Source organism: Gorilla gorilla, chromosome 12 (genome assembly GCF_029281585.2).
Source record: "Gorilla gorilla gorilla isolate KB3781 chromosome 12, NHGRI_mGorGor1-v2.1_pri, whole genome shotgun sequence".
Lineage (NCBI taxonomy): Eukaryota > Metazoa > Chordata > Mammalia > Primates > Hominidae > Gorilla > Gorilla gorilla.
In genome coordinates this window covers 93,995,825-94,010,152 of record NC_073236.2, presented here as the reverse complement: position 1 = coordinate 94,010,152, position 14,328 = coordinate 93,995,825, and the positions used below count along the sequence as shown (strand labels likewise).

General features: G+C 43.6%; 1 protein-coding gene and 1 long non-coding RNA gene across 3 annotated transcripts in view; both read left to right on the top strand.

The window, feature by feature from the left end:
• LOC129531578 (uncharacterized) overlaps positions 1–4,290 on the top strand; it is a 70,027-nt gene extending 65,737 nt beyond the window's left edge. Inside the window, exon 3 of the long non-coding RNA XR_010129984.1 lies at positions 143–4,290. This is a non-coding gene — a long non-coding RNA (uncharacterized lncRNA). The remainder of the gene's footprint in view (positions 1–142) is intronic.
• Positions 1–14,328, top strand: part of PRKCE (protein kinase C epsilon) — a 536,120-nt gene that overhangs the window by 90,395 nt on the left and 431,397 nt on the right. The gene's annotated exons all lie outside the window — the stretch shown is intronic.

Genomic DNA, 14,328 nt, shown 5'->3' with positions numbered 1-14,328 from the left:
CTCCTTTAAAGAGGGCAGAAGTCCCCTGTAATGCTTGTTACCTGGTCAGCCTGAGGGCACTTGACTGTGTGTCCTATGCTGCAAGGGATGTAGAAAGGCAGGCTGTGGTTAGAGTGTGGGCTTTCTGTGTTCTTGCTTCCAGGTGCTTTCCATCTCCTTCTTGGGAATTTCTTGGATATCACACGAAAAGCACAGGCAACAAAAGCAAAAATAACAAGTGGGACTATGTCAAACTAAAAAGCTTCTGCACGGCAAAGAAAACAATCAACAAAACGAAAAGGAAACCCACAGAATGGGAGAAAATATTTGCAAACCATATATCCAATAAGGGTAACTATCCAAAATATATAAGGAACTTACATAACTCAATAGAAAAAAAAAACACCACACAACTGGATTAAAACCTGTGCAAAAGGTGGCTTGCACCTATAATTCCAGCTACTTGGGAGGCTGAGGCAGGAGGATTGCTTGAGCCCAGGATTTCAAGGCTGTGATGAGCTATGATCATGCCACTGTACTCCAGCCTGGGTGACAGAGACCCTATCTCTAAAAAGAAAAAAAAAACAAAACTAGGCAAAAGTCTTGAATGTACATTTTTCCAAAGAAGACATATAGCTTTCCAAAGAAGACATATACCAACAGGTATATGAAAGGGTGCTCCACATCACTAATCATCAGAGAAATGCAAATCAAAGCCACAATGAGCTATCACCTCACACCTGTAAGAATCAGTATTATCAAAAAGATAATACTGCATGTTGGTGAGGATGTGGAGAAAAAGGAATCCCTTTACATTGTTGGTGATAATGTAAGTTGGTACAACCATTATGTAATGTAAGTTGGTACAATAATGTAAGTTGGTACAACCATTATGAAAGACAGTATGGAGGTTCCTTTAAAAATCAGAGAATGACCCTATGATCCAGCAATCCCACTTCTGGGTGTGTATCCAAAGGAAGTAAAATCACTGTCTCAAAGAGAAATCTGCACTTCCATGTTCACTGCAGCATTATTTACAGTAGCCAAGATATGGAAACAACCTAAGTGTCTGTTGACAGATGGAAGGATTTTAAAAATGGAATATTATTCAGCCTTAAAGCAGAAGCAAATCCTGCCATTTGCAACAACATGGCTGAACCCTGAGGCTATTAGGCTAAATGAAATAAGCCAGTCATAGAAAAATAAATATTGCATGATCTCATTTATATGTGGAATCAAAACAAGTCAGACTCAGAAACAGAGTAGAATGGTGGTTGCCAGGGGCTGGGTGGGGAGTGAGGGTAATGGGGAGATGTTGGTCAAAGGGCACAAACTTTCAATTATAAGATGAATAAGTTCTGGAAACCTAATGTACAGCATAATGACTGCAGTTAATAATAATGTATTGTATTCTTGAAATTTGCCAAGAGGGTGGATCTTAACTATACTCACCATACAAAAAAGTAGGTGAGGTGAATATGATAATTAGCTTGATTGTGGTAATTACTTCACAATGTGCACTTATATCAAAACATCGTGGTGTACACCTTGAATGTAAACACTTTTTGTCAATTATACCTCAATAAAGTTGAAGAAAAATAGCCAGGAGCCACCTGATGGAAGTCTTTCTCTCCAGCTATTTCCCACCCCTCACCGAGAGAGGCCCAGGAGCTTTCGAGGGTAGACTTGATGCTTTTTTGCCTTTGAAGTTGCTCCGGAGAAAGGAACCAGGGGGAGCTGATGTAGGAAGTTAGCTCATCCCTTCCCACTGAGCCAACTCTGGTTTATCTTTGAGATCCCGCCCTGCCTGGCCACATCTGTGTACATTTACTTATTCCTCACATCCGTATTGTGGGCGTGGGTATCTTTTCCCCCGACTGCTTCTTTCAAAACCTTGCCCTAAGCAGGAGGTTTTTAAGACTGTGTTTAGTCCAGATACTTTGAGCCAACACATCCACATTAGCAGACTCCACAGAGAGCTTGATTCCGGCTCTGGTTCCTACAGATGTTCTGTTGGCTCTTGGGCCCTAGAAATAGGAAACTGGCCTGGTCAGAGATGGCCCAAGCGCCAGCATGACCTCATCCCCAGGCCTGGTGAAGGGCGAACAGACCTGAGTGTACAGGAAGGAGCCTGCCTCCTGGGAGCTAAGTAGATTGTAGATTTGGCCATTGTGTTTTTTGTTTTTTGTTTTTTTTCCCCAGATAATGCATCTAATAAAAATGATGTATGGGAGAAAGGCAGACAGTACTGGGTTCAAATCCTGGACCACCACAAGCTGAGTAACTTTGTTTTTCTTGCTTTATGTTTCTGAGCTTAGTGTCCTTGTCAAATGGGAATAATAACACCAACCCTGTTGTTTGTCATGAGACGTAATAGATACAATATTCGTAATATTCGTAGCTCAGGCACAGGAAGCCAGGAAGCTCTCAATCAATGGTAGTGGATGTTATTAGGACTATCAAGTAGAGTGTGTGTAGGTATTGTTTTCCAAAAAATTTCCTAGAGAAGGCAATGTTTTTCTCCCAATTCTGGCCACACATCAGAATCACATAAAGTAACTTTAAAAACCCAGTTGCCTGGTCTTTCTCTCCTTCTTTTCTTTTCTTTCTTTTTTCTTTCTTTCTTTCTTTCTTTCTTTCTTTCTTTCTTTCTTTTTTTCTTTCTTTCTTTCTCTTTCTTTCTTCCTTCCTTCCTTCCTTCCTTTCTTTTTCTTTCTTTCTTTCCTCCTTCCTTCCTTCCTTTCTTTCTTTTTGAGACAGAGTCTCGCTGTGTCACCCAGGCTGGAGTGCAGTGGCGCCATCTCCGGCTCACTGCAACCGCCGTCTCCAGGGCTCAAGCGATTCTCCTTCCTCAGCCTCCCAGATAGCTGGGACCACAGGTGTGCACCACCATGCACCACCATGCGTGGCTAATTTTTGTATTTTGAATAGAGACGGGGTTTCACCATGTTGCCCAGGCTGATCTCACACTCCTGGCCTCAAGTGATCCACCTGCCTTGGCCTCCCAAAGTGCTGGAATTATAGGCGTGAGCCACCGCACCCAGCCATTTGCCTGGTTTTTCAATCCTGGCGATTCTGATTTGTGAGTCTCTTGTGGTGCTCTGAAATCTGTATTTTTCCAAGTGCTCCAGATGATTCTGATATGCCCTCTGCTTTAACCCAAAGGAATGAACAGCCCTGAGTAGAATTTTAGGCAATTGCTTGGAGTGCTATGGGGAGGCAGGGAGTGAGGGGAGTTTGAAGGGACAGCGAAGGCTGTTTTCTGGGGACTCTGAGATCAATTCCATCTTACAATTGTCCCTGTCTGTCATGCGGGTCCTGCAAACCATTCAATTCTGTGTATTCCCCTCCTTCCTGCAGCGACTGAGACAGATGGTGGTGGAGAGCAAGTGCCTGGTGGGGAGAGGAGGCCCGGGACACAGATACCTTGGTCTCACTGCCCTGACAGGCCCACCCCAACTTTCCCTGCAGTGCCTCCAGAACTTTGCCTGGAACTTAGTCACCCTGGGGAGCCTTCTTTCCCTATCTGCTCTGTTGTGCTTCGCTTTCTCATCCCTGTTCTCAACAACATTTCGTCCCCTCTGCCCCACCCACATCACTCGCTCTGCCCTTGGGAGACCTGATCTCTACCTGGCTGTCATTCCAGGAAGCTTTCTTATTGAAACGAAAACATGTGGAGGTGTTGCTTCTCTGTGTTTATGGTCTGCACAGATAACCACTCCCAAATGGAGCTGGGTATGGTGTTAAAAAATTATAACCTTACTTTTAATCCCAGTTAATTTGGCATCTGGCGGCTAATGAGATGCCTGGGAGGTGGAGAGTTGGGCCCTGACTAGCCTAAGGGAGACCACCAATACGGATAATACATGTGGACCAGCCCCTGAGCGTGTCCTCAGTATCTGAACAGTGGTGAGGTGGGCAAAACAGACAATATCAGCGTTCCAGCTTCTGTATTTCAGTTTGTTCAGCATCAGATTTCTTTTCCACCATAGTTGAATTCTTTCTAGCCCTGGGTCACTGCACTAATTTAAATGGATGGCTAAATAGGTCATTATAGATGTCGTCACAAGCCTCTGGACTTTTACCATGCTAAGATGTTTTTTTCTTTTTTTGTAAATTAGCTTGTTAATTATCACATGCCTACAAGTGATAGCCAAAAGAAATCAGACAGTGGAACTGAAGGAAGTTAGGCAGCAATCCTAAGTATCTGTCTCTGCTTTCCAAGATGTTCCTTCCCCTCCTTTTCCCTGCCCCTTCCCTCCTTCTTTGTTTTGCTTTCTTTCAGTTTTCATTTGTATTTGTAGGGAAAGCTATCAGCTATATTCAGTCCCATAGCTTTAAATGATTCCTATATATTGATAATTATGGAATTTTCCCTTCTGTCCAAATCACTCCTCTAAACCTCAGAGGTATATCCAACTCTCTGGGTATCTAATAGGCTTCTCACACCTCGGGTGTCCAAAACCAAACTCGGTTTTCCTTCCCAAATCTGCTCCTCCTGCAGCCTTTCTGGTCCTCACTGTTGAGAAGGGCACCTGGCACATAGTGGGTGCTCAAAATATATTTACAGAATGAATGAAGACTAAGAAATGGAAACATTTATACCTTCATGCTTGGAGTTGGGAGTGTATCTATTCCCTGTTCTGTAGCTGATCAGCTGTGTGTCACCAGATGACTTGGTTTCTTTGTCTTCCTCAGTTTCTACCTCACTGAAATGTGGATAGTACTACTTATTCTTTGATGGTCTGTGCCAGGACAAGGTATTATATCATTGCCCGTAATATTCTCCATATTTTCAGTGTCCCACCTTTCCTACAGCATCCCATGGACATTATACAAGACTTTTGTGGCTGGCTTGTTTTACTTAGCATAATTTTACCCAGCTTTCATTCAGGACTGCTTGACACATCTCTATCCTGCCTACCCAAATGATTTCCCAGCATGCTTCTTCTCTCCAAGGACACAGACTTCCTTATCGTCTCAGGAACATGTCATTGCATTCCTGCCCTTCAGTCTCCTCTCCTTGTCCCAGGCCTGGATGCCCTCCTTTGTCCTCATACCTGTCTAGCCTCTTGCTACCTTTCAAGCCTCAGTCCCCGCCACCTCTGCAGTGTCCCACCACTGTGCAGCTGAACTGATGACACACTTCTCCCATTGCTCCACTACTGAGCCACACTGGATTTTACCCTGCCTCCTTTTGCGTGCGCTCATCTCATTTTCTCAGAGATTATAACCTCTTGAGGCCAAGGCATTTGTTTCTCATTCTCTTGCATCTCCACAGTATGTAATATGAAACAACTGGGTATTTTTTTTTGCAAATTAAAAAAATTGTGGTAAAATACACATGACACATGGCATAAAATTTATCATTGTAACCATTGTTAAGTGTATAGTTCAGTGGCGTTAAGTGAGTTTGCATTTTTGTACATGCACTCCCCAGAACTCTTTTATCTTGCAAATCTGAAACCCAGTACCTATTAAACACTAACTTCCCATTTTCCCCTGCCCACATCCCCTGGAAGCCACTCTTCTACTTTCTGTCTCTATGAAGTTCACTACTCTAGCTACCTCACATAAGTGGGATTATACAGTATTTGTCCTTTTGTGACTGGCTTGTTTTACTTAGCATAATGTCCTCAGGGTTCATCTGTGTTGTAGCATATGTCAGAACTGCACTCCTTTTTTAAGGCTGAGTAATATTCCATTGTATGGACATATCACATGTGGTTTTTCTAATCCATTGATGGATGCTTGGACTGTTTTCCCCTTTTGGCTATTGAATAATGATGCAATGAACATGGGTATACAACTATCTCTTTGAGACCCTGCTTCAGTTCTTTTGGGTACACACTAGAAGCAGAATTGCTAGGTGATATAGTAATTCTATTTTTAATTTTTTAAGAAACCCTCTTACTGTTTTTCATAGCAGCTGCACCATTTTACATTCCCACTGACAATGCACAAGGGTTCTAATTTCTCCACATCCTCACCAACACTTAGTCTTCTTTTTTTTTTTCTTTTTGGATAGTAACCACCATTTTCATTTCTCTAATGAGCAATGTTGAGCATCTTTTCATGTGCTTACTGGCCACCTGTATATCTTCTTTGGAGAAATGTCTGTTCAAGTCCTTTGCCCATACTTACATCTGGTTTTGCTGTTGTTATTAAGTTATAGGGGTTCTTTGTATATTCTAGATATTAACTCCTTATCAGGTATCTGATGTGCAACAATTAGGTGCTTTTGGGAGGGAACACATTGACAACCATTGGTTATTATAGGAGTCCACATCTGAAGGCAGGCATGTGAAAGAATTTAAAAAATCCATGGATATATGCCAGGCATCATCTCATGCAAAGCGCACAACTACCCTGTAAGATATGTGGCATCATTTTCATTTTGCAGGTGAGGAAATTGAGGCTCAGACAAGTCCAATAATTTACTCAGCATTCCCCAGTCTAGTAAGAGTGGCAGAAGCAGGATGTGACGTCAAGCCTGCCTGACTCCCCACGTTGCCTCCTGCATCTTCAGGCTGCGTGAGAGAGCGCAAGCAAGCTTCACACATGTGTTGCTCATCACTCTTCTTCTCTGGATTTCATTAAAGAAACGCCTGTGCCTGGCAAGCAGGCCGCTGCCAGCATCCCTGACTCTGCAAAATGTGATCCTTCTGCACGTTTAGATCTCGGTATGACTCAAACACCTAATGTCCCTTTACCCAGCCTTCAGTGGGAGGGCAGATACTCTGGCTTTTTGGATCTCTTATCTCTACCCTTCAGTCTCTAGTTTGGGTCTTCTCGGAGCTGCTCACACACATCAGTCACTTCAACAGGAAGCTTTGGACAGGCAAGGATTTGTGTTGGATTCAGGGGGAAGGGATGATGCTCCTGCCCTGAATGAGTAGCCTCTACAGGTGCTGGACTAGGTGGCGAATGCACCTGAGAGCAATGAGAGATGTTGTGCCTTTGAAAACCAAGTAAACAGTACAGTGCAGGCTATCAGGACTTCAAAAACAGAGAGGGAACAGGATTTTTTTTTTTTTTTTTTCTCAGACTGAGTCTTGCTGTGTAGCCCAGGCTGGAGTACAGTGGTGTGATCTTGGCTCACTGCAACCTCTGCCTCTTGGGTTCAAGCGATTCTCCTGCCTCAGCCTCCTAAGTAGCTGGGATTATAGGCATGCACCACCATGCCCAGCTAATTTTTATATTTTTAGTAGAGACGGGGTTTCACCATATTGACCAGGCTGGTCTAGAACTCCCGGCTTCAAGTGATCTGCTCAATTCAGCTTCTCAAAGTGCTGGGATTACAAGCGTGAGCCGAGTCCCTGACCTGGGAACAGGATTTTAATGGGTTCTTGAACCATCTTCCCTGATCCACCATGGGTATGTGCTCAGAAAAGCCAATCTATTTAATATTAGGCTGAGCAAAACCTATTTAGGAAGAATAAATGCTATAAGCGAATTCTATAGTGCAGCCCATAGCTGAGAGATGTGATCTTCAGCTCATACATTATTCTAGCTCCTGGGCCTCAGTTTACTTGGGAATTGAAAGAGCATCATTGGCATGTGGTTTGCAGCTCATGGGCGCAGTTCTGCTTCAGGACACAGCCCAATCTCTTGGATGGATGAATGTCTGACATAAACTAAGAGAAGTTATTGTAAGAGGGCTTCACCAGCCTCAAAGAGAGAATTCACAGTACTAAATATGAAATGACAATCATACAATGTGGATTGCATGATTTTAATGTTATAGCACACATAATGAAAATTAGTGATAAGCATGTTATGAACAGTGTCTCATTTAATTTTTGAAAGAATACTATGAAGTGTAGGTACTATGATTAGTGAGGCAAAGTGAATTCTCCAGAGTTTCACAGCTGGTAGATGATGGAACCAGACTTGAACATGAGTCTGCTTGGTTTCTAAAGTCTTTGCTCTCAAATGCTGCACTAAACCCCCTGTTCATTACAGCTGCTACAGGAAGACAGGACATAGGTTGATAAACTAAAGTATAAATGCCACTTATCCTGGCTCACACATAACATTCTTCCAGAGGTATTTAGAGGAGTCAAGAACTGCATAAAAGGATAAGGCCTTTTGGGGGGAGAACATATATTCTGTATTAAAAAAATCTTCACTTGTCTGCAGCCTGTGTTCTTTCTTCATGGTTGATTTTTCTAGGCTCTTAAGCACAAGTGGTGAATAATATATCATCTTCATCTCCTTTGTTCTACACCCAAAGGGTTGGTGCATCCTGTTAGGGTTTTTTAAAAAATTATGGTGAAGTACATATAACATAAAATGTACTGTTAGTGAAAATGTCGCTAATGTACATTCACAGTGTTGTGCAACCATCACTACTATCTATTGCCAGAATATTTTTATCACCCCAAAAGGAAACCCTGTACTCATTTAGCAGTCACTCTCTGTTCCTCCCTCCCCCAGCCCTTGGGAAAAATTATTCTGCTTTCTCTCTCTAAGGATTTTCTGGCTCTGGGTATTTTATATAGATGGAATAATACAAGATGTGGCCTTGTGTGTGTGTCCTGTTAATTTAAGCACTTATAGTTCCTCCTTCCCATACCGAAATTTGCGGTCCCATTGCCTTGGTGTAGAGCTGTGCCCCTGCATAGGGAACTGAGTCCCAAGGTGGATATCGGTTTGGGATCAGAGAGACTGCACCGGGCTGGTGACCAGACAAGTTATGTGACTTCTCTGAGTCTGTCAAGGTTGTTGCAAGGATTAAGTGAAATGATGTCAACTTCCTTGTTTTTGAACTTCGGCAAATTATTTAATACTTCTATGCCTCAGTTTTCTTCCCACATGAAATGGGACTATAATCATACCTATATCATGGGTCATTCTGAGAATTAAATGAGTAATACATGGAAGTATATAGAACAGTGTCTGAATGTGGGAGGTGCTTGATATGCATTAGTATTGCATGCTTGGTAAGTGTGTGGTGGCATGATTTTGACCAGGCCCCACACCATTCACTGGAGCAATCATGGAGGCCCCTTCAGTGGTCTTTCTCCTTCCTGTCTACCCTTGCAGCCAGAATATTATCACCAGAGTGTCGCTATCACGCACTCTTCATCTCAAGACCCTTCTGCTAGCTTTGTGTTTAAGGCCCTCTGCATCTCACTTGCTTTCCTTTCTGGTTTCTCTTCCCATCCTATTCCCCAGGAACCCATTCCCTGCTACCGCTCTGGACCACCTTTGGTTCCCCAAGCCCCCCGAGCCTTTCAGCCTCTGTGCCTTTGCTTATACTCTTCCCTCTTTTGGGAATGACCTTCTACTCACCGTCACTGGCAAAGCTGTGCTCATGTCTTTCACTCAGTTTTTCATCTGCCATAATGGTGTGTACATCATAGGGTTGTTCTGAGGATTGACTGACATGATACATGACCGAGATGATACACTGTACGTAATAATATGAACTGAGATAATAAAGCCTGTATATGTGGGTACCATCTGGTAATTGTTCAATATGTTATCACATCATTATATAATTATATTAGGACTATTTATACACTCTTGCTTTCCTAACTAGGCTGCAAATTCCTTGAGAACAGGGCCGTGTCTTGTTAATCTCTGATCCCTACTTATATCAAGCATAGTACCCTGCATAAAGTCTCCATATTGTTTATTTGGTTTCTCAACAGTTCCTATGTATAACTCTTGTTTCTCTAATCAGGTCAAAAAAGTCAAGTCTCTGAAGGAGGGCCTGTGGTTTCTCCTTTTCTCAAATCCTCCGCAGCTTTTAGCACCAGGTTGTGTAGACAGAATATGATTAATACATACCCAATAGATGTCAGAGTGTAATCGACTTTGAGAAATGACCCAAGCAACATTTTTCAAAACACATTTTTGAAAGTACGGAAAATAAAATGAAAATTTCCCATAACCCCACCCCCAGTGCTGTTCTAACTCCAGCCTCCAAAGCTAACCACTATTAGCAAGAAAACAAGTGAACATCACATGGAATAACTGATATGTGTTGAATACTTGTTATGTGCTAAATATTCATCTGATTTCACTCATATTTAATTTTATTCCTGCTATGAAGCAGATATTATCGTTATCCCCATTTTACAGAACAGGAAACTGAGACACAAAGAAGTTAATTTATTCAAAGCCACAAGACTTTTAAGTAGAGGAGTTGAGTTTTAAACCCCAGCAATCTGGCTTCAGGGTCTGTACCCTCAACCCTGTGCTGAACTGCTTGCCTTCCTCCCTCCTACATCTACTGAGATATCGCCCTCCCTCCCCTCCCCACTGTTTAATGGAACAAATTCAGCACTGAGACTCAGAGAAGCTGGGATTTCTTTCTCCTGTGCATTCATTGGTTGTATGACGTTACGGTGATCACTTCACCTCTCTGAGCCTGTTTCCTCATCTATAAATCTGAGAGCCGGTCTCGGTGATCTCCCTTGCTCAGCCAGAACATTCTGTGATTTCATGAATTAGACACTGAAGCAGGGCCTTGGTTTTCCAGCATATGCTGCCCTCCTCTCATCTCCTGCGCCTGCAGGCGTATTATCTTTTGTACCATGCAGGCAGGCAGTCAGGTCACCCTGACCTAGGTACCTACCTCCACCTCAGTGTGCCTGGAGAAGCTGCCAGCCAGCCACAGCCAGAGACAGAGTACTCCGTGGGGTTTGCCGAGTACTGGGACTTAGTGGGTTATATAAGTTTTTTACGACCCATTTTAATGGAGTTTGCATCCTTTGAACTACAGATGGGGCACCGGCTGTTAATGGGGCTTTCTGGAGCATGGACTTAGGAGGAGGGTCCTTGGGGTTTATGGAGCTTTCCTGCGGCACACACATTTCATGGAGACTGTATTGTTTTGTTTCTTCTCCCCATCAACTTTCCTGGTCAGGGCACAGGGTGTAGGGCAGAGTTTATCTGAGTAGGGTGTATGCATGTATATACCGCTGTCGTGTGTTTAACAGGCGCAGGGTAATGGCTGGGTTACCTACCACCCCAGGGCAGTGAGCCTCAGAACTACCTGAAGCCTAGTTGAAAACACACTAATTCCACCTCACCCCACCCTCCTCCCCACGTTTCTGATTAAGGAGGGCTTGGGCAGCACCTGGGCCTGACAATGTGCGTTTCTAACAAGTTCCCAGGTGATGCTGCACCTGCTGGGCCAGGAGCCACACTTCGACAACCACTGTGCCAGAGAAGTTTTATGGAGAACTTTACATCTTTTTAAGTACTAGACTGAAACTAAACTAAAACATTTCTGTCCATGTTTTTAGGTAAAAATTATTTACTTGTATTCCAATATACCAAAAAAGTAGTATCATATCTTCTTGATCTGTAGTCATAATTATGACCATTCATTATTGTGGCCAGCTGTCATTCCAGGGTGTGCTGAGCCCGCCTTGAGACTGACCCAGGTTGTTTGAGTTGTTGGTTTGCATTCTGTGTTTGCAGATCCGCTGCTGTGCCCATAGCATTCTTCCCTTCCTGGAGCTTTAAAAAAAAAACCTTTCTTATTAAAATGTTCACACATATAAAAATAGAGAGAATAGTATGACCCACTCCCATGTCCCCATCATCTAGATTTTTAACATTTTTGCTTCATCTTTTTCTTGTGGAAATATTCTAAAGCCAATCCCAGACATCCTAACATTCCCCTCCCAAATATTTCTGACTGCATCTCCAAAAAAAAAAGACATTTTCTTGCATAACCACAAAACCATGATCACAACAAATCCAGCAATTATTCCTAAGTATCCTCTAATACTCAAACCGTATTCAGATTTCCCCAGTTGCTCAAAAAGGTCTTTGCAGTTGAATGAGGAGACGAACAAGGCCTATATTCACATTGCCTTTGATTGCTAGCTACCTTTCCTTTGGAATTTGCTTTTGTGGGCGTAGGGGGATCTGCAGTGAGCTGGGGCTAGCTAGTTGCAGCGAGTCACCCAGAGCTGTTGAAATGCATCTGAGGTGGGGAAAGCAGGTTTGAGGTAGGGTCTGTGAGTAGAGTGCAGTACTGATTCTGAGGCCTGGAGACAGCTCTGTGCTGCTGAGATGCTTTCACTTTATTCTATTTTCTTTGATCTGAAGAGGCAAGGAGGCCAGGCATGTGACTTCTAGATCAGTGAGTTGCTTTCATGTGTGAATATGTAACTGTTAGAATATGTTTACAGAACAGATATGTTGCCTGGGGTAAGAAGAGGAGTTCTTGGCCCTGAAGAATCTTGGCTGTGGCTGTTCTAAAGTGTTTGGGGTATGCACTTTATTTATTCTCCGTGGGGTTTCTTTCTCTTTTTGTTAATAATCCAGCCTTCATTGCAGCTCTATGGAGGGAAAATATTCCTTCGAACTCCGGGCTCTGAGAGCTCCTCCACACACCTAGTCCACTTGGGTGGCCTGGTTTCATGCCAGAAGTATGATAAATAAATATTGATATGCTGTGCCCGCCCCCTTGAGGGCCTGCCCCTGGGTTCATCCCTCATGTAGGTGGTTTGAACATGTTACAGGCTTCTAATTTAGCTTCCCCATCCAAATCAAAGGTCCCTCGCTGCAATTTAAATGCCATGGTGTACCCGTGACTGGGCTGACGTGCATTGGAAGGCAAAGCTGTCCTGCATCACACAGCATCAGCTGGATCGCCATATGGACCACAATGCGGTGCTAGGAGAGGCTGCCAGCATCAAGCTGGCTAAGGATTGAGGTGTGAGGCTGCCAGGAGGGAAGGATTTTTCTGGACAGAGACCTGATTGTCAGGGGCTTCAGGGTCTTTCTACCTCTGGTTCGAGGTTGGGGAGCAGCAAGACTACGCCGTAGATACTGCAAGTAATGTAGCCTGCAAGTAATGTGGCCGGGCCTTGGCAAGGAGGGCCTGGAGGTGAGGGGAGTGTGCATTGCTGAATTCCTCATTTTGGCACAGAGCAGTCCTCTCTGCTGCTTCCTGACCCAAGGGGGATGGTTCTGATAGTCACCCTTGCACCTCTTTTGTGGCCACTCCACATTGTATAAGGTCGCCAACCACGTTGTATAATAATGGGCTGGTGCGTAGTTCTTACTGTTCTCTGGACTGGAAGATCCTCAGGGGCAGTGGACTATTTTGCTATTTGGTATACAGTGGCACTCAATAAAGGTGCAGCAAATACATTTTTGCAGCCCAGATAAGGGAGAGAAGGGAAGTGCTTAGGTTAAGCATATGATACAGAAATAAATCTGAGGTGGTCCTGAGTGTCATAGCAAATCTAATCTTCCCAAGACACGGTCCTTCATTCTACAGTGACCTTCATTCTACGGTGACTGCTAATGGCTGCTGTTTTGCTGAGAAACGCTATTGACTTCCTACACCTCACATTTTCCTGCCTGGCAAATGCCAAACCTCCACTATATTTAGCTCAAATTTCTTATGGCAATTACCAGGTCATTTAGAAATATTTCAGTTGTAACCATGTCTTATTCTTGATCTGGATTTTATGCTGCATGAGGGCAGTTATTCCACTTGATTTCTCTTTCTATCCTCCTGGGGCCCGGCTCTGTGGTTTGTATATATTATTGTATATATTACCAGTGACTCAAAACTAGTTGCCCAATGAAATGCAAGGCTGCTGGGCTTAGTGAGTCCTAAAGAACTGGCTCAGACAGGGGCTGTCAAGTTCAGAGGAGGGAAAGCTCCTTGGGGCTGGAGTCATCAGAAGAAACTTCCTTAAAGGCAGCTGGAACTGGTTGGCACTCGGAGAATTGGAGAAGGTAGAAGGGAGGAGGATGGAGAGTGGATTCCGTGTTGGGAAGATCAGAGGGGACTTGGCATCCCCACTGCTGGGTATAATAAGGAGGTGCAGCTAATTCGCTGGGAACCACTGGCTTCTGGGCGTTTACTAGACACACAATGAACTGCCAAGGACTATAGAGGCTGACCGCAGGGAAGAGTGGCTACAGAATTCTTAAAACATGATGCTGACTCCAGTCTTTGGTGAGACTGATGGGGATGAGTCAGGTTAAGACAGGGATAAACATTTGCTTATCAGATGAAGATCCACCCTATTTTCTAGGATCCTGGACTTCTTTGAAAAAGCATGCCTCCAAATACCAGATGATAGGGCAGAGAGGAAGAAGAGGATTAAGGGTATCCTGCTCCCAGGCTCTAGGGGTTCTGCTGGAAAGGAAATAGTGGGGTGGATTAGAGAGGATGGGAAAGTACAAAGCTTCAGATGTAGAAAAAGGTTGATCGTATAGTCTCTCTGGAAAACATTTTGCAAGTTTCTTCAAAAGTTAAACATAAACCTGCCATGTGATCCAGCCATTTCACTCTAGGCCTTAATTCAAGATAAATGAAAGCATTTGTCCATTCAAAATTTGTCATGAATGTTCATAGCA